Raw genomic sequence first — 22,044 nt, forward strand, 5'->3', positions numbered from 1 at the left:
CTAGATTGGTTTTTCTTGCAATGGGAGAAGTGCTTAGCTTTGGGTTCAATCTTGCGGTGTCCTTTCCCAGTGACAGTAGGGGCAGCAAGGCACGTATTGAATTGTTTCCATCGAGGATAAAAAGATGGGGTTTTCATCATATTGCTTGAGTTAATTCCTCTACATCATGTCATCTTACTTAATGCGTTACTCCGTTCTTTATGAACTTAATACTCTAGATGCATGTTGGATAGTGGTCGATGTGTGGAGTAATAGTAGTAGATGCAGAATCATTTCGGTCCACTTGACACGGACGTGATGCCTATATTCATGATCATTGCCTTAGATATCATCATAACTTTGCGCTTTTCTATCAATTGCTCGGCAGTAATTTGTTCACCCATCGTATTATTTGCTATCATGAGAGAAGCCTCTAGTGAAACCTATGTCCCCCGGGTCTATTTTCCATCATATACGTTTCTATTTTCCATCATATAAGTTTCCGATCTACAATATTAGTTTCTGATCTACTCTTTTTGCAATCTTTTACTTTCCAATCTATAAACCAAAAGTACCAAAAATATTTACTTTATCGTTTATCTATCTCTATAAGATCTCACTTTTGCAAGTAACCGTGAAGGGATTGACAACCCCTTTATCGTGTTGGGTGCAAGTTTGTTTGATTGTTTGTGCAGGTATTCGGTGATTTGTGCGTTGTCTCCTACTGGATTGATACCTTGGTTCTCAAACCGAGGTAAATACTTATCTCTACTTTGCTGCATCACCCTTTCCTCTTCAAGGGAAAAACCAACGCAAGCTCAAGAACTAGCAGGAAGAATTTCTCGCCCCGTTGCCGGCGAGATCTACACCAAGTCAAGACATACCAAGTACCCATCATAAACTCTCATCTCTTGCATTACATTATTCTCCATTCGCCTCTCGTTTTCATCTCCCCCACTTCTAAAATGATTTTTGAAAAGATTTGCCTTTTCTTCGCCCCTCTTTTGTTCTCCTTCTCCATTTGCCTTTTAGGTTGTTCGTTTGCTAGATTTGTTTGCTGCCACCATGTCTGATTCTTGGGAGTTTATCATTGAAAATCTTGAGGAAAAACATGAGTCTTGTTCTTTGGATCATGAAACTGAAACTCCCCCTAATTACAAAACAAAAATCTTTCGTGTGGGGGACGGTAATATTATCAGAAAGAGTGTTGTCCAAGAATTCTTTGATTGTACGGGATCTATGCCTATTAATAAAAGATCTATTCTTCTTGAGACAAACTGTTATGCGGATGCCATTGTTATGCTTGTTGAGAAATTAGAAAGAAAATTTGTGCATATTCATCCTGCTTTGCAAAATGTGTTTTATGAACTTCCGAATATTAATCATCCAATAGCTAAAAAGATTTCCACCATTATCCTTATGCGTGAATTTGATTTTATAATACAAGAAGCTACGGATAGTTTTGCTTTCTATAAAAAGGATGTTGAACACCCTCCAATTATAGATATCCTCCATGATAAATAAATTATGCGTAGTTTGGAATCTAGAGATTATCAATCTTATAGTGAAAATCTTAGGAGGAGAGTTCCCAATTCAGAAATCTCTCATATTCAGAAATCTCTCAATCTTTGTACCTTGAGGCTTATGAGGAGTTTGATTGGATTACTAGGGGAATTTATGTAGGATTTAATAGGGATTGGTTGAATAAAATGATGAAGGAACCCGTTAGAAACGAGCTACGTATTTTATATGATGATATTTATGGTGATGATCCCGACTATGGGTTTATGAATGTTAAAATTACCAATCAAAGTCCTTTTCATGATTTAGTTCATCAACTAGGAGGAAAATAAAGGAAAGGATAGATTTGCTAAGACGAGTTTTGGAGGATTTGATGAGGAAAGAATTGCATACCAAAGATGGCAATACCTAGATCTATTCGGTGTTTTATGCCTAGCTAAGGGCGTTAAACAATAGCGCTTGTTGGGAGGCAACCCAATTTTATTTTTGTTTTTATTTTCGTTTTAGGTTCTGTTTTGCAATAAATAATTCATCTAGCCTATGGTTAGATTTGTTTTTGTGTTTTAATTAGTGTTTGTGCCAAGTAAGACCTTTGGGATAGCTTACGGTGATAGTTGTTTTGATCTTGCTGAGAAACAGAAACTTTTGCACCCAGGAAAATAATTTTCATAATTCACAGAAGCGTGGTTTTGATCTGATCTTTTTGAATCTGATTTGTACACAAATTTCCCAGGATTTCCTAATTTTTCAGAATTTTTGGAGTTACAGAAGTATTCGAGAGTTACAAATTATTATAGACTGTTCTGTTTTTGACAGATTCTGTTTTCTATGTGTTGTTTGCTTATTTTGATGAATCTATGGGTAGTATCGGGCGGTATGAACCATGGAAAAGCTGGAATATAATAGATATTACACCAATATAAAAAAAAGCATGAGTTCACAACAGTACCAAAAGTGGTGGTTTATTTTCTTATACTAACAGAGCTTATGAGATTTTCTGTTGAGTTTTGTGTTGTGAAGCTTTCAAGTTTTGGGTAAGGATTTGATGGACTATGGAATAAGGAGTGGCAAGAGCCTAAGCTTGGGGATGCCCAAGGCACCCCAAGGTAATATTCAATGACAACCAAGAGCCTAAGCTTGGGAATGCCCCGGAAGGCATCCCCTCTTTCGTCTTCGTCTATGGTAACTTTACTTGAGGCTATATTTTTATTCACCACATGATATGTGTTTGCTTGGAGCGTCTTGTATGATTTGAATCTTTGGTTTTTAGTTTGCCACAATCATCCTTGCTTTACACACCTTTTGAGAGAGAGACTCATGAATCGTGATTTATTAGAATACTCTATGTGCTTCACTTATATCTTTTGAGATAGGAAATTTTGCTCTAGTGCTTCACTTATATCTTTTTACAGCACGATGGTGGTTTTATTTTATAGAAATTAATTAACTCTCATGCTTCACTTATATTATTTTGAGAGTCTTTAAACAACTGGTAATTTGCTTTGGTTATACATTTAGTCTAATATGATAGGCATCCAAGAGGGATATAATAAAAAGTTTCATATAAAGTGCATTGAATACTATGAGAAGTTTGATTCCTTATGATTGTTTTGAGATATGAAGATGGTGATATTAGAGTCATGCTAGTGAGTAATTGTGAATTTGAGAAATACTTGTGTTAAGGTTTGTGAGTCCCGAAGCATGCATGTATGGTGAACCGTTATTTGATGAAGTCGGAGCATGAGATTTTTTTTATTGTCATCCTTTGTGTGGAGGTCGGGAGCGCGCGATGGTTAACTCCTACCAACCCTTCCCCCAGGAGAATGCGCGTAGTACTTTGTTTCTATGACTAATAGATTTTTGCAATAAGTATGTGAGTTCTTTATGACTAATGTTGAGTCCATGGATTGTACGCACTCTCACCCTTCCACCATTGCTAGCCTCTCTAGTACCGCGCAACTTTCACCGGTACCTTACACCCACCATATGCCTTCCTCAAAACAACCACCATACCTACCTATTATGGCATTTCCATAGCCATTCCGAGATATATTGCCATGCAAATTTCCACCGTTCCGTTTATTATGACACGCATCATCATTGTCATATTGCTTTGCATGATTATGTAGTTGACATCGTATTTGTGGCAAAGCCACCGTTCATAATTCTTTCATACATGTCACTCTTGATTCATTGCACATCCCGGTACACCGCCGGAGGCATTCACATAGTCATATTTTGTTCTAAGTATCGAGTTGTAATTCTTGAGTTGTAAGTAAATAAAAGTGTGATGATCTTCATTATTAGAGCATTGTCCCATGTGAGGAAAGGATGATGGAGACTATGATTCCCCCACAAGTCGGGATGAGACTCCGGACAAAAAAAAAGAGGCCAAAAAAATGAGAGAAGGCCCAAATAAAAAAATGAGAGAAAAGAGAGAAAGGGCAATGCTACTATCCTTTTACCACACTTGTGCTTCAAAGTAGCACCATGATCTTCATGATAGAGAGTCTCCTATATTGTCACTTTCATATACTAGTGGGAATTTTCATTATATAACTTGGCTTGTATATTCCAATTATGTGCTTCCTCAAATTGTCCTAGGTCTTCGTGAGCAAGCGAGTTGGATGCACACCCACTTAGTTTTATTTTTGAGCTTTCATAAACTTATAGCTCTAGTGCATCCGTTGCATGGCGATCGCTACTCACTCACATTGATATCTATTGATGGGCATCTCCATAACCCGTTGATACGCCTAGTTGATGTGAGACTATCTCCCTCTTTTTGTCTTCTCCACAACCACCATTCTATTCCACTTATAGTGCTATGTCCATGTCTCATGCTCATGTATTGCGTGAAAGTTGAAAAGTTTGAGAATACTAAAGTATGAAACAATTGCTTGGCTGAAACCGGGGTTGTGCATGATTGGAGCATTTTATGTGACGAAGGTGGAGCATAGCCAAACTATATGATTTTGTAGGGATGAGCTTTATTTGGCTATGTTATTTTGAGAAGACATAATTGCTTGGTTGTGCATGATTTGAATATTTCGTGTGATGAAGATGAAGCATAGCCAGACTATATGATTTTGTAGGGATAAGCTTTCTTTGGACATGTTATTTTGAGAAGACATAATTTCCTTGTTAGTATGCTTGAAGTATTATTGTTTTTATGTCAATATTAAACTATTATTTTGAATCTTACGGATCTGAACATTCATGCCACAATAAAGAAATTACATGGATAAATATGTTAGGTATCACTCCACACAAAAAATTCTGTTTTTATCGTTTACCTACTCGAGGACGAGCAGGAATTAAGCTTGGGGATGCTTGATACGTCTCCAATGTATAATTTTTTATTGTTCCATGCTATTATATTATCTGTTTTGGATGTTTTATATGCATTAATATGCTATTTTATATTATTTTTGGGACTAACCTATTAACCTAGAGCCCAGTGCATGTTCCTGTTTTTTCTCTGTTTTTGAGTTTCGCAGAAAAGGAATACCAAATGGAGTCCAAACAGAATAAAACCTTCACGATGATTTTTCTTGGACCAGAAGACAACCAGGAGACTTGGAGATGAAGTCGGAGGAGCCACGAGGCGGCCACAAGGATGGAGGGCGCGCCCAGGGGGGTAGGGTGCGCCCCCACCCTTGTGGGCCCCTCGTGCACCTCCTGACCTAATTCTTTCGCCTATATATTATCATATATCCCAAACCAATAGAGGCATCCACGAAAACACTTTTCCACCGCCGCAACCTTCTGTACCCGTGAGATCCCTGTTGGGGAACGTAGCATGCAATTTCAAAAAAATTCCTACGATCACGCAAGATCTATCTAGGAGATGCATAGCAACGAGAGGGGGAGAGTGTGTCCACGTACCCTCGTAGACCGAAAGCGGAAGTGTTAGTTTAACGTAGTTGATGTAGTTAAACGTCTTCTTGATTCAACCGATCAAGTACCAAATGTACGACACCTCCGAGTTCTGCGCACGTTCAGCTCGATAACGTCCCTTGAACTCTCGATCCAGCAAAGTGTCGAGGGAGAGTTTCGTCAGCACGACGGCATGGTGACGGTGATGGTGAAGTGATCCTCGTAGGGCTTCGCCTAAGCACTACGAATATATGACCGGAGGAGTAAACGGTGGAGGGGGGCACCGCACACGGCTAAGAACAATTGATGTGCCTTAGAGGTGCCCCCCCCCCCCCGCCCCCGTATATAAAGGAGGGAGAGGGGAGGAGGCTGGCCTAGGGGCGCGCCAAGTGGGAGGAGTCCCACTTGGACTCCTAGTCCAATTCCCCCCCCCCTTCCTTTTACCGGAAGGGGAAAGGGGCAAGGAGAGGGAGAAGGAGAAGGAAAGGGGGGCCGCGCCCCCTCCCCTAGTCCAATTCGGACTCCTCCCTTAGGGGGGCACCCTTGTAGGCTGGCTTGCCTCCCTCCTATGGCCCATGTGGCCCATATCTTCCCCCGGGGGGTCCCGGTAACCCCCCCCCCCCCCCGGTACTCCGATACGTACCCGATACATTCCGGAACACTTCCGGTGTCCGAATACTATTGTCCAATATATCAATCTTTACCTTTCGACCATTTCGAGACTCCTCGTCATGTCTGTGATCTCATCCGATACTGTGAACAATCTTCGGTCACCAAAACACATAACTCATAATACAAATTGTCATCGAACATTAAGCGTGCGGACCCTACGGGTTTGAGAACTATGTAGACATGACCGAGACACCTCTCCAGTCAATAACCAACAGCGGAACCTGGATGCTCATATTGGTTCCCACATATTCTACGAAGATCTTTATCAGTCAAACCGTAATGACAACATACGTTATTCCCTTTGTCATCGGTATGTTACTTGCCCGAGATTCGATCGTCGGTATCTTCATACCTAGTTCAATCTCCTTACCAGCAAGTCTCTTTACTCGTTCCACAATGTATCATTTCGTAACTAACTCATTAGTCACATTGCTTGCAAGGCTTATTAGGATGTGCATTACCGAGAGGGCCCAGAGATACCTCTCCGATACTCGGAGTGACAAATCCTAATCTCGATCTATGCCAATCCAAAAAACACCTTCGGAGATACCTGTAGAGCATCTTTATAATCACCCATTTACGTTGTGACGTTTGATAGCACACACGGTATTCATCTGGTATTCGGGAGTTGCATAATCTCATAGTCAAAGGAATATCTATAAGTCATGAAGAAAGCAATAGCAATAAAACTTAACGATCATTATGCTAAGCTAAAGAATGGGTCTTGTCCATCACATCATTCTCCTAATGATGTGGTCCCGTTCATCAAATGACAACACATCTCTATGGTTAAGAAACTCAACCATCTTTGATTAATGAGCTAGTCTAGTAGAGGCTTACTAGGGACACTGTGTATTGTCTATGTATCCACACATGTATCAAGTTTTCGGTTAATACAATTCTAGCATGAATAATAGATATTTATCATGACATAAGGAAATATAAATAGCAACTTTATTATTGCCTCTAGGGCATATTTCCTTCAGTCTCCCACTTGCACTAGAGTCAATAATCTAGATTACATTGTAATGATTCTAACACCCATGGAGTCTTGGTGCTAATCATGTTTTGCTCGTGGAAGAGGCTTAGTCAACGGGTCTGCTACATTCAGATCCGTGTGTATTTTGCAAATCTCTATGTCTCCCTCCTTGACTTGATCATGGATGGAGTTGAAGTTTCTCTTGATGTGTTCTGTTCTTTTTTGAAATCTGCATTCCTTTGCCAAGGCTATTGCTCCAGTATTGCGACAAAAGATTTTCATTGGACCCGATGCACTAGGTATTACACCTAGATCGGATATGAACTCCTTCATCCAGACTCCTTCATTCGCTACTTCTGAAGCAGCTATGTACTCCGCTTCACACGTAGATCCCGCCACGACGCTTTGCTTGGAACTGCACCAACTAACAGCTCCACCATTCAATATAAATACGTATCCGGTTTGTGACTTAGAGTCATCCGGATCAGTGTCAAAGCTAGCATCGACGTAACCATTTACGACGAGCTCTTTGTCACCTCCATAAACGAGAAACATATCCTTAGTCCTTTTCAGGTACTTCAGGATGTTCTTGACCGCTGTCCAGTGATCCACTCCTGGATTACTTTGGTACCTCCCTACTATACTTATAGCAAGGCACACATCAGGTCTGGTACACAGCATAGCATATATGATAGAACCTATGGCTAAAGCATAGGGAATGACTTTCATTTTCTCTCTATCTTCTGCAATGGTCAGGCATTGAGTCTGACTCAACTTCACACCTTGTAACACAGGCAAGAACCCTTTCTTTGACTGATCCATTTTGAACTTCTTCAAAACTTTATCAGGTATGTGCTTTGTGAAAGTCCAATTAAGCATCTTAATCTATCTCTATAGATCTTGATGCCCAATATATAAGCAGCTTCGCCGATGTCTTTCATTGAAAAACTCTTATTCAAGTATCCTTTTATGCTATCCAGAAATTCTATATCATTTCCAATCAACAATATGTCATCCACATATAATATTAGAAATGCTACAGAGCTCCCACTCACTTTCTTGTAAATACAGGCTTCTCTAAAAGTCTGTATAAAACCATATGCTTTGATCACCTCATCAAAGCATATATTCCAACTCCGAGAGGCTTGCACCAGTCCATAAATGGATCGCTGGAGCTTGCACACTTTGTCAGCACCTTTAGGATCGACAAAACCTTCTGGTTGCATCATATACAACTCTTCTTTAAGAAATCCATTAAGGAATGCAGTTTTGACATCCATTTGCCAGATTTCATAATCATAAAATGCGGCAATTGCTAACATGATTCGTACAGAATTAAGCATCGCTATGGGTGAGAAGGTCTCATCGGAGTCAACTCCTTGAACTTGTCGAAAACCTTTCGCGACAAGTCGAGCTTTGTAGACAGTAACATTACCATCAGCGTCAGTCTTCTTCTTAAAGATCCATTTATTCACTATGGCTTGCCGATCATCGGGCAAGTCCACCAAAGTCCATACTTTGTTCTCATACATGGATCCCATCTCAGATTTCATGGCCTCAAGCCATTTTGCGGAATATGGGCTCATCATCGCTTCCTCATAGTTCGTAGGCTCATCCTGGTCTAGTTACTTGACTTCCAGAACAGGATTATCGTACCACTCTGGTGCGGAACGTGCTCTGGTTGAACTATGAGTTTCGGTAGTAACTTGATCCGAAGTTTCATGATCATTATCATTAGCTTCCTCACTAGTCGGTGTACACATCACAGGAATGGTTTTCTGTGATGAGCTACTTTTCAATTCGAGAGAAGGTACAATTACCTCATCAAGTTCTACTTTCCTCCCACTCACTTCTTTCGAGAGAAACTCCTTCCCTAGAAAGGATCCATTGTTAGCAACAAAAATCTTGCCTTCGGATCTGTGATAGAAGGTGTACCCAACAGTCTCTTTTGGGTATCCTACGAAGACACATTTCTCCGATTTAGGTTCGAGCTTATCAGGCTGAAGCTTTTTCACATAAGCATCGCAACCCCAAACTTTAAGAAACAACAGCTTAGGTTTCTTGCCAAACCATAGTTCATACAGTGTCATCTCAATGGATTTAGATGGTGCCCTATTTAAAGTCAATGCAGCTGTCTCTAATGCATAACCCCAAAAGGATAGTGGTAAATCGATAAGAGACATCATAGATCGCACCATATCTAATAAAGTACGGTTACGACGTTCGGACACACCATTTCGCTGTGGTGTTCCAGGTGGCGTGAGTTGTGAAACTATTCCACATTGTTTTAAATGAAGGCCAAACTCATAACTCAAATATTCGCCTCCCTGATCAGATCATAGAAACTTTATTTTCCTGTTATGATGATTCTCCACTTCACTCTGAAATTCTTTGAACTTTTCAAATGTTTCAGACTTGTGTTTCATTAAGTAGATATACCCATATCTGCTCAAATCATCTATGAAGGTCAAAAAATAATGATACCCGCCGCGAGCCTCAACACTCATTGGTCCGCATACATCGGTATGTATTATTTCCAATAAATCAGTAGCTCGCTCCATTGTTCCGGAGAACGGAGTTTTAGTCATCTTTCCCATGAGGCATGGTTCGCAAGCATCAAATGATTGATAAATCAAGTGATTCCAAAAGTCCATCTGCATGGAGTTTCTTCATGCGCTTTACACCAATATGACCTAAACGGCAGTGCCACAAATATGTTGCACTATCATTATCAACTTTGCATCTTTTGGCATCAATATTATGAATATGTGTATCACCACAATCGAGATTCAACAAAAATAGACCACTCTTCAAGGGTGCATGACCATAAAAGATATTAGTCATATAAATAGAACAACCATTATTCTCTAATTTAAATGAATAACCGTCTCGCATTAAACAAGATCCAGATATAATGTTCATGCTCAACGCTGGCACCAAATAACAATTATTCAGGTCTAAAACTAATCCCGAAGGTAGATGTAGAGGTAGCGTGCCGACGGCGATCACATCGACCTTGGAACCAATCCCGACGCGCATCGTCACCTCGTCCTTAGCCAATCTTAGTTTAATCAGTAGTCCCTATTTCGAGTTACAAATATGAGCAACTGAACCAGTATCTTATACCCAGACACTACTATGAGCATTAGTAAGGTACACATCAATAACATGTATATCAAATATACCTTTGTTCACTTTGCCATCCTTCTTATCCGCCAAATACTTGGGGCAGTTCCGCTTCCACTGACCAATCCCTTTGTAGTAGAAGCACTCAGTTTCAGGCTTAGGTCCAGACTTGGGCTTTCTTCCCGGGAGTGACAACTTGCTTGTCATTCTTCTTGAAGTTCCCCTTCTTTCCTTTTCCCTTTTTCCCGAAACTAGTGGTCTTGTTAACCATCAACACTTGATGCTCCTTCTTGATTTCTATCTCCGCAGCTTTAAGCATTGCGAAGAGCTCGGGAATAGTCTTCTCCATCCCTTGAATATTATAGTTCATCACGAAGCCTTTATAGCTTGGTGGCAGTGATTGAAGAACTCTGTCAATAACACTATCATCTGGAAGATTAACTCCCAGCTGAGTCAAGTGGTTATGATACCCAGACATTCTGAGTATGTGTTCACTGACAGAACTGTTCTCCTCCATCTTGCAGCTATAGAACTTGTTGGAGACTTCATATCTCTCAAATCGGGCATTTGCTTGAAATATTAACTTCAATTCCTGGAACATCTCATATGCTCCATGACGTGCAAAACGTCTTTGAAGTCCCGGTTCTAAGCCGTAAAGCATGGCACACTGAACTATCGAGTAGTCATCAGATCGAGCTTGCCAGACGTTCATAACATCAGCATTTGCTCCTGCAGCAGGCCTTGCACCTAGTGGTGCATCAAGGACATAATTCTTCTGTGCAGCAATGAGGATAATCCTGAAGTAACGGACCCTGTCCCTATAGTTGCTGCCATCATCTTTCAACTTAGCTTTCTCTAGGAACGCATTAAAATTCAAGGGAATGGTAGCACGGGCCATTGATCTACAACATAGATATGCAAAAACTATCAGGACTAAGTTCATGATAAATTAAGTTCAGTTAATCATATTACTTAAGAACTCCCACTTAGATAGACATCCCTCGAGTCATCTAAATGATCACGTGATCCAAATCAACTAAACCATGTCCGATCATCACGTGAGATGGAGTAGCTTTCAATGGTGAACATCACAAGCAATCAAAATATGTGACATGATATGGCCATCATCATCTTGTGCTTTTGATCTCCATCTCCAAAGCATCGTCATGATCTCCATTGTCGCCGGCTTGACACCTTGATCTCCATCGTAGCGTCGTGGTCGTCTCGTCAACTATTGCTTCTACAACTATCGGTAACGCATAGTGATAAAGTAAAGCAATTACATGGCGTGTGCATCTCATACAATAAAGCGAAAACCATAAGGCTCCTGCCAGTTGCCGATAACTTTTACAAAACATGATCATCTCATACAACAATGTATATCACATCATGTCTTGACCATATCACATCACAACATGCCCTGCAAAAACAAGTTAGACGTCCTCTACTTTGTTGTTGCAAGTTTTACGTGGCTGCTACGGGCTTCTAGTAAGAACCGTTCTTACCTACGCATCAAAACCACAACGGTGTTTCGTCAAGTTTGCTGTTTTAACCTTCAACAAGGACCGGCTGTAGTCAAATTCAATTCAACTAAAGTTGGAGAAATAGACACCCGCCAGCCACCTTTATGCAAAACTAGTTGCATGTATGTCGGTGGAACCGGTCTCATGAACGTGGTCATGTAAGGTTGGTCCGGGCTGCTTCATCCAACAATACCGCCGAATCAAAATAAGACGTTGGTGGTAAGCAGTATGACTATCACCGCACATAAATCTTTGTGTTCTACTCGTGCATATCATCTACGCATAGACCTCGCTCGAAAGCCACTGTTAGGGAACGTAGCCTGCAATTTCAAAAAAAAATCCTGCAATCACACTAGATCTATCTAGGAGATGCATAGCAACGAGAGGGGGGGAGAGTGTTCACGTACCCTCGTAGACCGAAAGTGGAAGCGTTAGTTTAACACGGTTGATGTAGTCGAACGTCTTCTTGATTCAACCGATCAAGTACCGAACGTACGGCACCTCCGAGTTCTGCACACGTTCAGCTCGATGACGTCCCTCGAACTCTTGATCCAGCAAAGTGTCGAGGGAGAGTTTCGTAAGCACGACGGCATGGTGACGGTGATGGTGAAGTGATCCCCGCAGGGCTTCGCCTAAGCACTACGACAAATATGACCGGAGGAGTAAACGGTGGAGGGGGGCACCGCACACGGCTAAGAACAATTGATGTGCCTTAGAGGTGCCCCCCCTCCCCCGCCCCCGTATATAAAGGACGGAGAGGGAAGGAGGTCGGCCTAGGGGCGCGCCAAGTGGGAGGAGTCCCACTTGGACTCCTAGTCCAATTCGACCCCCCTTTCCTTTTACCGGAAGGGGAAAGGGGGAAGGAGAGGGAGAAGGAGAAGGAAAGGGGGGCCGCGCCCCCTCCCCTAGTCCAATTTGGACTCCTCCCCTGGGAGGGGGGTGTGCCACCCTTGTGGGCAGGCTTGCCTCCCTCCTATGGCCCATGTGGCCCATATCTTCCCCCGGGGGGTTCCGGTAACCCCCACCCCCCGGTACTCCGATACGTACCCGATACATTCCGAAACACTTCCGGTGTCCGAATACTATTGTCCAATATATCAATCTCTACCTATCGATCATTTAGAGACTCCTCGTCATGTCCGTGATCACATCCGGGACTCCGAACAATCTTCGGTCACCAAAACACATAACTCATAATACAAATTGTCATCGAACGTTAAGCGTGCAGACCCTACGGGTTCGAGAACTATGTAGACATGACCGAGACACCTCTCCGGTCAATAGCCAACAGCAGAACCTGGATGCTCATATTGGTTCCCACATATTCTACAAAGATCTTTATCGGTCAAACCGTAATGACAACATACGTTATTCCCTTTGTCATCGGTATGTTACTTGCCCGAGATTCGATCGTCGGTATCTTCATAACTAGTTCAATCTCGTTACTGGCAAGTCTCTCTACTCGATCCGTAATGCATCATTCCATAACTAATTCATTAGTCACATTGCTTGCAAGGCTTATTATGATGTGCATTACCGAGAGGGCCCAGAGATACCTCTCCGATACTCGGAGTGACAAATCCTAATATCGATCTATGCCAACCCAACAAAACACCTTCGGAGATACCTGTAGAGCATCTTTATAATCACCCATTTACGTTGTGACGTTTGATAGCACACAAGGTGTTCCTCCGGTATTCGAGAGTTGCATAATCTCATAGTCAAAGGAATATGTATAAGTCATGAAGAAAGCAATAGCAATAAAACTTAACGATCATTATGCTAAGCTAATGAATGGGTCTTGTCCATCACATCATTCTCCTAATGATGTGATCCCGTTCATCAAATGACAACACATGTCTATGGTTAGGAAACTCAACCATCTTTGATTAGCGAGCTAGTCTAGTAGAGGCTTACTAGGGACATTGTGTATTGTCTATGTATCCACACATGTATCAAGTTTCCAGTTAATACAATTCTAGCATGAATAATAGATATTTATCATGACATAAGGAAATATAAATAACAACTTTATTATTGCCTCTAGGGCATATTTCCTTCAATCCCATCTAGGGACCTTTTCCGGCACCCTGCCGGTGGGGGATTCGATCACAGAGGGCTTCTACATCAACACCATTGCCCTTCCGATGAAGCGTGAATAGTTTACCCCAGACCTACGGGTCCATAGCTAGTAGCTAGATGGCTTCTTCTCTCTCTTTGATTCTCAATACCATGTTCTCCTCGATGTTCTTGGAGATCTATTCGATGTAATACCTTTTTGCGGTGTGTTTGCCGAGATCCGATGAATTGTGGATTTATGATCAGCTTATCTATGAATATTATTTGAATCTTCTCTGAATTCTTTTATGCATGATTTGATATCTTTGTAATTCTCTTCGAACTATCGGTTTGGTTTGGCCAACTAGATTGGTTTTTCTTGCAATGGGAGAAGTGCTTAGCTTTGGGTTCAATCTTGCAGTGTCCTTTCCCAGTGGTAGTAGGGGCAGCAAGGCACGTATTGTATTCTGCCATCGAGGATAAAAAGATGGGGTTTTCATCATATTGCTTGAGTTAATTCCTCTGCATCATGTCATCTTACTTAATGTGTTACTCCGTTCTTTACGAACTTAATGCTCTAGATGCATGCTGGATAGCGGTCGATGTGTGGAGTAATAGTAGTAGATGAAGAATCATTTTGGTCTACTTGACACGGACACGATGCCTATATTCATGATCATTGCCTAAGATATCGTCATAACTTTGCGCTTTTCTATCAATTCCTTGGCAGTAATTTATTCATCCACTGTATTATTTGCTATCATGAGAGAAGCGTCTAGTGAAACATATGGCCCCAGGGTCTATTTTCCATCATATAAGTTTCTATTTTCCATCATATAAATTTCCGATCTACTCTTTTTGCAATCTTTTACTTTCCGATCTATAAACCAAAAATGCCAAAAATATTTACTTTATCGTTTACCTATCTCTATCAGATCTCACTTTTGCAAGTAACTGTGAAGGGATTGACAACCCCTTTATCGCGGTGGGTGCGAGGTTGTTTGATTGTTTGTGCAGGTATTCGGTGATATCTCCTACTGGATTGATACCTTGGTTCTCAAACTGAGGGAAATACTTATCTCTACTTTGCTGCATCACCCTTTTCTTTTCAAGGGAAAAATCAACGCAAGCTCAAGAAGTAGCACCGCGCTCGATCAAAATCGACGAGGAGGGCCTCGTTGACGCCGGGAGGTTGGCTTCGCAGCAAAAAACGACGACGGCGTACCATGGCCGCCATCCGAAGCAACGAAGGTTGTGCTCGGTCGCGGCTGTCACGTGGCCAACGCCGGAGCTTCGGCGGCCACTAGTCGAGGCTATGACCCACAGAGGAGCAGCGACGACCATGACGGGCAGCGGAGGACCGACAACCAATCAGAATCGGGCGTCGGAAGGGTGCGTCGCCGGATCCCGATTCGACAGTGCGGCTGGGCTTCGACACGCGTCCGAAGCGACAGAGCCGGAAGATGAATGCGAGCCGGCGACGGTTTAGACGACGAGCAAAATTACAGCAACAACGGTTAGGGGCAGTCGGGCAGAGGTGGTGCTGCTAGGGGGAAATATCCACGTGACGGTTGGCCGTTCACGAGCGAGGCCCTTTCGGGTTGTTGAAGAGTGTTTTTTTTAATCTTCTATATCAAAGCCTAGAAAACAGTTAGACCCTAAAATAGGGCTGCTATTGAGAAAAAAAACGATGACACATGACAGTGAAAACGATGGTGAAGCTTGCTCTGTTGGAACATGGAACCCAACCGAGTACTTCAGAAAGGAGTCTCGCTCTGCTCCCCCAATCCCCGTCCAAAACCCTCGCTTTCGCCGTCCATGGCGTCGCTGATGGACGACGTCACCGCCGAGATCTTCCTCCGCCTCCCGCCGGACGAGCCCGAGCACCTCTTCCGCGCCGCCCTCGTCTGCAAGCCCTGTCTCCGCGTCCTCCGCGACCCCTCCTTCCGCAGCCGCTACATCGTCTTCCACCGGGCGCCGCCCCTGCTCGGCCTCCTCCACAGGCTCCAGGTCTTCGAGGGAGACCCCGCCGCCCGCCTCGCCCCCACCACAGCGGCGCCCCTCTCCCCCTACCCCGACCTCTGCCGCACGCGCCCCCTCGACTGCCGCCACGGCCGCGCCCTCCTCCACGTGGGGGTCGGGGCTTGGCATTTCGTCGTCTGGGACCCAGTCACGGGCGAGCAGCACCGCCTCCCGGAGCCCGAAATCTCGTGGCTCATCTACACCGCCGCCGTGTTCTGCGCCGTGCCCGGCTGCGACCACCTTGACTGCCACGGCGGCCCCTTTCGGGTCGTCTTTCTGGTCACCGAGGACTGCACAGATCTAGTCAAGGCCGCCGTGTACTCATCAGAGACAGGTGCGTGAAGCGCGCCAGTGACAATGGACGCCGGCTGCGATGTCCAGCACAGGCGAGATGCCCTTGCGGCTGGATTCTACTACACGCCCTATGTCCAGCCTAGGCGGGGCGCCGTCATTGGAGATGAAGCCTACTTCACACTTCGCTGGGGTAACCCAGTCGTCAAGTATAACTGGAGCAAGAATCGCATATCCATGATTGACCCGCCAACAAAGGATGTGTACAACGTCGGTGTCAAAAAAGAGCATGTTAACAACGTCGCCCTCATGGTGATGGAGGACAGTTCACTGGGGTTTGCCTGCGTTGAGGGTTCCAGCCTTCATCTGTGGTCAAGAAAGGTGAATGCAGAAGGAGATGCAGAATGGGTGCGGGGCAGGGCCATCCAGCTGGAGAGTATTATACCTGTAGCCAGTTCTGATGACAAACCATTTGTGGTGGGATGTGCAGAGGGTGTGGGTGTCATATTCGTCAGCACAGGCGTTGGCTTATTCACAATCAAGCTAGATTCTGGGCTGGTTAAGAAGGTTGCCGAGTTTGGGGTCTACTTCAGCGTCGTACCCTACATGAGCTTCTATACTCCAGGTATGGTCCTAGCCCTTCCTTCTGGTCTGTTATCCTGCGATTTCTTTACAGCATTTATATGTTCGCTTAATTGGTTGGTTTATGGTTTGCGAACAATTGCTCATAATTTAAGTAATGTGTGTTGGTTTGATTTATGTATGTGCTAGTATATGACATTGGAAAACAGAACATGATTTTTGTTATGAGATTCAACTTGTTAAGGAGCACAACCAAGCACTAGTGGAATTGCAAAATATGCTGTCAAATCTGTTGATGTAGTATTACCCTGTTACCTTGCTTCAGATTTTCTTGAAAAAAATAACAGTTTGTTATTTTCTGGCATAGCAGAAGTTCACACCTCAACGTAGTCTTGTAACACTTGTAATGAGTACAAGCACTTAGTTCTTCAATGTAGGATGCTAGTTGGACAGTTACTTATGAGTTTTTATGCATGGTATCTTTTCTGATCGTGGCACATTGTTACCGTGGAAGTCACTACAATCAATTGGGGCTGTCTCGTTGAATCCACCCTGATCGTACTGTCAGAATTCTGTACTTCAGTTTATTGTGTCAGGCATATTAGAGTACTGCTTGGTCTATGCTCGATTCAGTTACTTGGAACTACAATGTTTACTCTATGTTGTTTCTCTTTCCTGAAATTTAATATAACTCTATTACAGTATTATTGTTGCCTCCAAAAGTGCTATCAAGTATCAGCACCAAACCTTTTGGACATACAATTGGAGATACTAGTAGCCGAGTCCTAATTTGTGTTAATTTTTTTATTTTGGAGTTAAGTCTGGTTGTTCTTCTGCTATTATATAGATCAGCCCATGGGAAGCCCAATTGCATCACTAGCCCTTAAATTTCTACTTTTCGCTAGAGCCATTGATTGGTCAAATACTTTTCTTTTCTTGAATGCTTAGAAGAACTGCACATCATTGTACTACAGACGGAATAAGAATGTCCATACGATGGGAAGGGGAAGGAAATAGAGAACAGAAAAACACTACTCCAAGCCTGTCATAACAGGGAACACCGAGATAAAACAAAAATACTACTGACTACAAAAATGTGAAGTTTGATGTAATCGATGAAGAGTGAAGTGGGCGCTAGCTGTTTGCTAAATACTACTACAACAACCTCATACATATCTGTTGTGTTGCATTTTCTTTACTGTATCTGTGTCTGCTTAGTTTGTTTGTTCTGGTTTGTGAACAGCTTCAACAAACTCAAACTGTAATTATTTACTCCCTCTGTCCCAAAATAAGTGTCGTGGCTTTAGTTAAATTTGTTGAACTTATTTTTGGACGGAGGGAGTAGTTGTTATCTTCACATGTAGAGATTGCCGCAAACTGAATACATGTCCATCGGAAACTGACCTTAATTTGAATTCTGTGATTTCAATTGTTATTATGGACCGCATTGGTAAAAAATACAAATATGCATGCAAACTTTTAAATCTCATATGATGTTCTTACTTTGTTTCAGATAATCTTTTCAGAACTATTCTATTGTTATTCTGGTATATCTGAAGCTCACATCTGGAGATCATTTTCTATTATTTTGTGAAGCATTTTTTGATCTCGTATTATGCTGTACTTGTATATAGCAAATCAAACTGCAAATGCTGACTTCGAATGTTGGTTTTGATTTTTGTGCATAATAACTTCTCAGATCGTGGTAGATTTCCATCCCTGGCGGAGATAACTGATGTCTGATATGCGCCGCTCAAGAGCAAGAGTGCAAGACCTTGCGAAATGGATGAAGCCATTATCATAAATGTACTGCTGGTGGCTTCTTGCAGAGCTACCGCTATCAAATCCTTTTTATTTTCTGTTGAGTAGGCAAAGCATGACTGTTGCAAGTAATTATGACCAAAACCAAGGATGCATAATTTGAATCATCTGGGCCATTCGGTTTCTCCGAAGTTCATCCAAATGTACTAATTCAGATTCCAAAGTGACAGAAGTGGAACAAAGACCGCATATGCTGCCATATGAAGCTGCTTTTTTTAACGGTATTTTTGAATTCAGGATCTGGTTATTGAATAGTTGATCTGGTGGATTGAACATGAATCAACAGCCATGGTAAAACGGAGATGAAAGTTGACCTGGATGTCATGCCATGTGTTTTCTGCTTTATTTCTGAGATAAAAACCCTCCGTGTACTGTATGTTTCATACTCTCTGTGTACTGTGCAATCAATGTGTGGCAAATTTCAGTTCATATGTACAAGAAATAATTAGCGCCTTGTACGCGACGCTAAATCCCACTTTACGAATGGTATTTATTTACTTGAGAGAAATTTCCCGCCTGTAGTATCTTATTTTTTTCTGAGAAATTCCTGCCTGTAGCATCTATTGTGGTATGCAGAGACAGGCACATACATACGGCATGAACGAAGCAGATTCCGAGCCCGGGAAAAGACCCTCCTGGGCCGTCGCCTGTAAACAAGACACCCAGAGAGTATACAGAGCTATGGGCCTATGGCCCAACCGTGGAGCCGCAGATGCAGCGTTGTGTTTAGCTTTTGTTATTAGTACCATACCGCTTAGCTGGTACAAGTAGGGCTAGTTTATAAGTCGCTCCCCGGGCACGGTTAGCGCCACACGGCAGGTGTGGTCAGCCCTTCATATTGATGAGTATTTGAATTTGAATGGTGTTGAGTGGAAGAGGAGAAGAAGAAAAGGAAAAAGGCCAAGAAAGACACATATCGTTTGAACGACCGCACGCAGGCTGGCTTGGCATGCTTGCTACCAGCCAAACACACCGACATGGTGTGCTCGCAATTTTTTTTTTGCATACACCATAAATTTAATAATTTTTCTTCTTCCGATCATGGGATTTTTTTTTCTTCTCTGATCCATGTTCAACTTGCTACTGTACTATCTCGTGCTTCAAAGGGGAGGCGCTCGACGTGCCATGCTACTCCAAGAGCGATTCCGAAGAGAGCGGCTTCCGTACCGGGCAAGCCTTCGAAGAGGAAGGTGAACGAAGACACGGTCGGGCCCTCATCAAAGAGGTACGAGTTCACAAGTATGTTTTTTTAATAGTCACATCCAACTGTGACTTTCATGTTCGTCCTGTATCAGGAAAAGAGTTCGCCGAACTGTGTCCGGGGATCCGGCCCCAGCCGAGGAGTCGGGGGCCGATATGGGAGTAACGCCGGACTATCCTTCAGCTGAGGGTTCGGAAGATATGTCTGTCACCAACTCGGAAGTGGAGAGCGCCATGAATCACCGGCGTCGGAGGGCCATTTTACGAGACCCCCGCTTCTCGGAAGAGGCTTTTAATGCCTTCAGCTTGGCTGATGCCTACATCCGAACTGCTCGAGATGGGCTTAGCAGAGCCACAAAGCAGCATTTAAAAGATGCGCAGGTAAATTTACTGTGTCCGAATATGATAATCGTATGCCAGTAGCCCCCGAGACTTAAAGTAGTTGGTACAACTGATTTGGGGATCGTTGTATGATCAGGTTCTTTCGGAGAATAACGAGACTTGCTAGCCCAAGAGCTAGACAAATGCCGGACACAGTTAACTGCAGTTACCGCCGAACTGGAGAAATCCAAGAAGGCGTCTGCGGGTAATATTTCCCTCCATCGAGAAATAGTAATTGTATAGCAGCTGTCTTAACACTGTGGCTTATCGCATAACAGGATCGTCAGATCAACTGGAGGAGAAAGAGTCGAAAAGACTACATGCCGCAGGCGAGCGGGTGCTGGCCTGAGTCAGACAGGAGAAAAACAAACTCCAAGATTCAAACACCCAGCTGGGCGAAGAACTGAAAGATGTGCGGGCCCAGTTGGCCGACTCCGTAAAGGAGAACAAAAGGTTGTGAGGCGGCATATTCAGTATGTGACCGAACTATACCTTATAGTAATTCGGACATAACAGGGACTGACAGAGTTATGTCTGCAGGTATGCTGACCGGTCGTCCCGAAGAGGAGATGTCCGGATTCTCGGGCGATCTGCTACAAGAGCTGCCGCGCATGCATGAGCAAGCTCGGCAGGCGATGCGAAGCGTTGCCAAGGCCTTGTGGCCATCTGCCTCTCCTCCAGGAAAGATGGAGGAGCTCCTGGAGCTATTCAAGGGAAAGAAGTTCCCGTTAGTTTGGTATATGACCAAGTAAAAGTAGCTGCCAAGTATTCCCAGCAGGATTGTAAGTTAGATAGCCTGCTGGACGGTATAGAGGAGGAAATGTTTGAGTCCAAGTGACTATGTATTTTCCTTCTAGCTGAATTGTAAAACGATTGTCATGGCGGACCTTTTCGCTTCGACCTCTGCACCCGAAGGTGCAGAGTGTTTCCGAATACCAGTGCGTCCGAATAGACCGGTGCATGCTTGGAAACCAGGCGTAGGGGTCATAGTTGCTTGAACAGACAAGTTGTATCCGGCTAGTTATGTTATATTACATGAAGATTGTAAGAAACATCTTCCAGAGAGAATAGTTCCGTTTAGGGTTCCTTTCCCTGGGTGTGCATGCGTTAATGCGCATGTCCGAACTGTGATTGAAAATCGCAGTATGTTTTAACTTCTGGGGGTTCACAATGTAGTAAATGCAAAAAACATCTTTAATCCACCGACCGAATATTCCCTTAAGAACGCTAGCTTTCGGCTTCACCCAGTCTGAGGTACACATTCGGATGACCCGGCAGTAACAATCACAGAGGTGCTTCCTTTATGCCCTAGCCGAATTAACGGGAATGTAGGGCATAAGCACAGGAGCCAGGCAACCCAGCTTGGCCAAAACTGGTGTCATATCGATGCATATAATGACGAAGAAAAGAAACATATGGAAAAACGCATATGTGATGAGTAATAGCAAGCTTCTGTTCAAGAAGCCCCCAGGTATGATGGACGTGCATATGTGAAGATGTGCATCAGGGGTGCGCGGTCTAACCGCACAAAAGCTTTAAAGCTAAAGAGAAAAAGCGAAAAGAGAGAAAAAATGAAGGAAACAACAAAGGGGAAGGAGACGGACACAAGAGTTCGGCGCTAGGCATAGAATCTTCGGAGTCTGGCCGCGTTCCAGGGGTTCGGCTCTAGGCGATTGTCTGACGCATCACGCAAGTGGTACGCTCCTCCGGTGAGAACTTCGTCGATGATGAAGGGACCCTCCCATTTGGGCTTGAGTTTGTCCTTTTTCTTCTCCGGCAAGCGTAGAACGAGTTCGCCAACGTTGTAAGTCTTGGCCCGTACTTCCCTCCTTTGATATCTGCGGGCCTGTTGTTAATAAAATGCGGAACATGCTTTAGCAACGTCGTGCTCCTCCTCCAGGGCGTCTAGGCTGTCCTGCCGATCGAGCTCGGCCTCTCTCTCTTCGTACATGCGCACTCGAGGTGAGTCATGAATAATATCGCAGGGTAGTACCGCTTCTGCGCCGTATA

The 22,044-nt window shown here is 43.4% G+C and overlaps 1 pseudogene; it reads left to right on the forward strand.

Annotated features, from left to right (window-relative positions):
• Positions 1-15,539: 15,539 nt before the first annotated feature.
• Positions 15,540-20,383, forward strand: LOC123055991 (uncharacterized; annotated as a pseudogene).
• The last annotated feature ends 1,661 nt before the right edge of the window (positions 20,384-22,044 follow it).

The sequence above is a fragment of the Triticum aestivum genome, chromosome 2D, assembly GCF_018294505.1.
Source record: "Triticum aestivum cultivar Chinese Spring chromosome 2D, IWGSC CS RefSeq v2.1, whole genome shotgun sequence".
In the NCBI taxonomy this organism is placed as follows: domain Eukaryota; kingdom Viridiplantae; phylum Streptophyta; class Magnoliopsida; order Poales; family Poaceae; genus Triticum; species Triticum aestivum.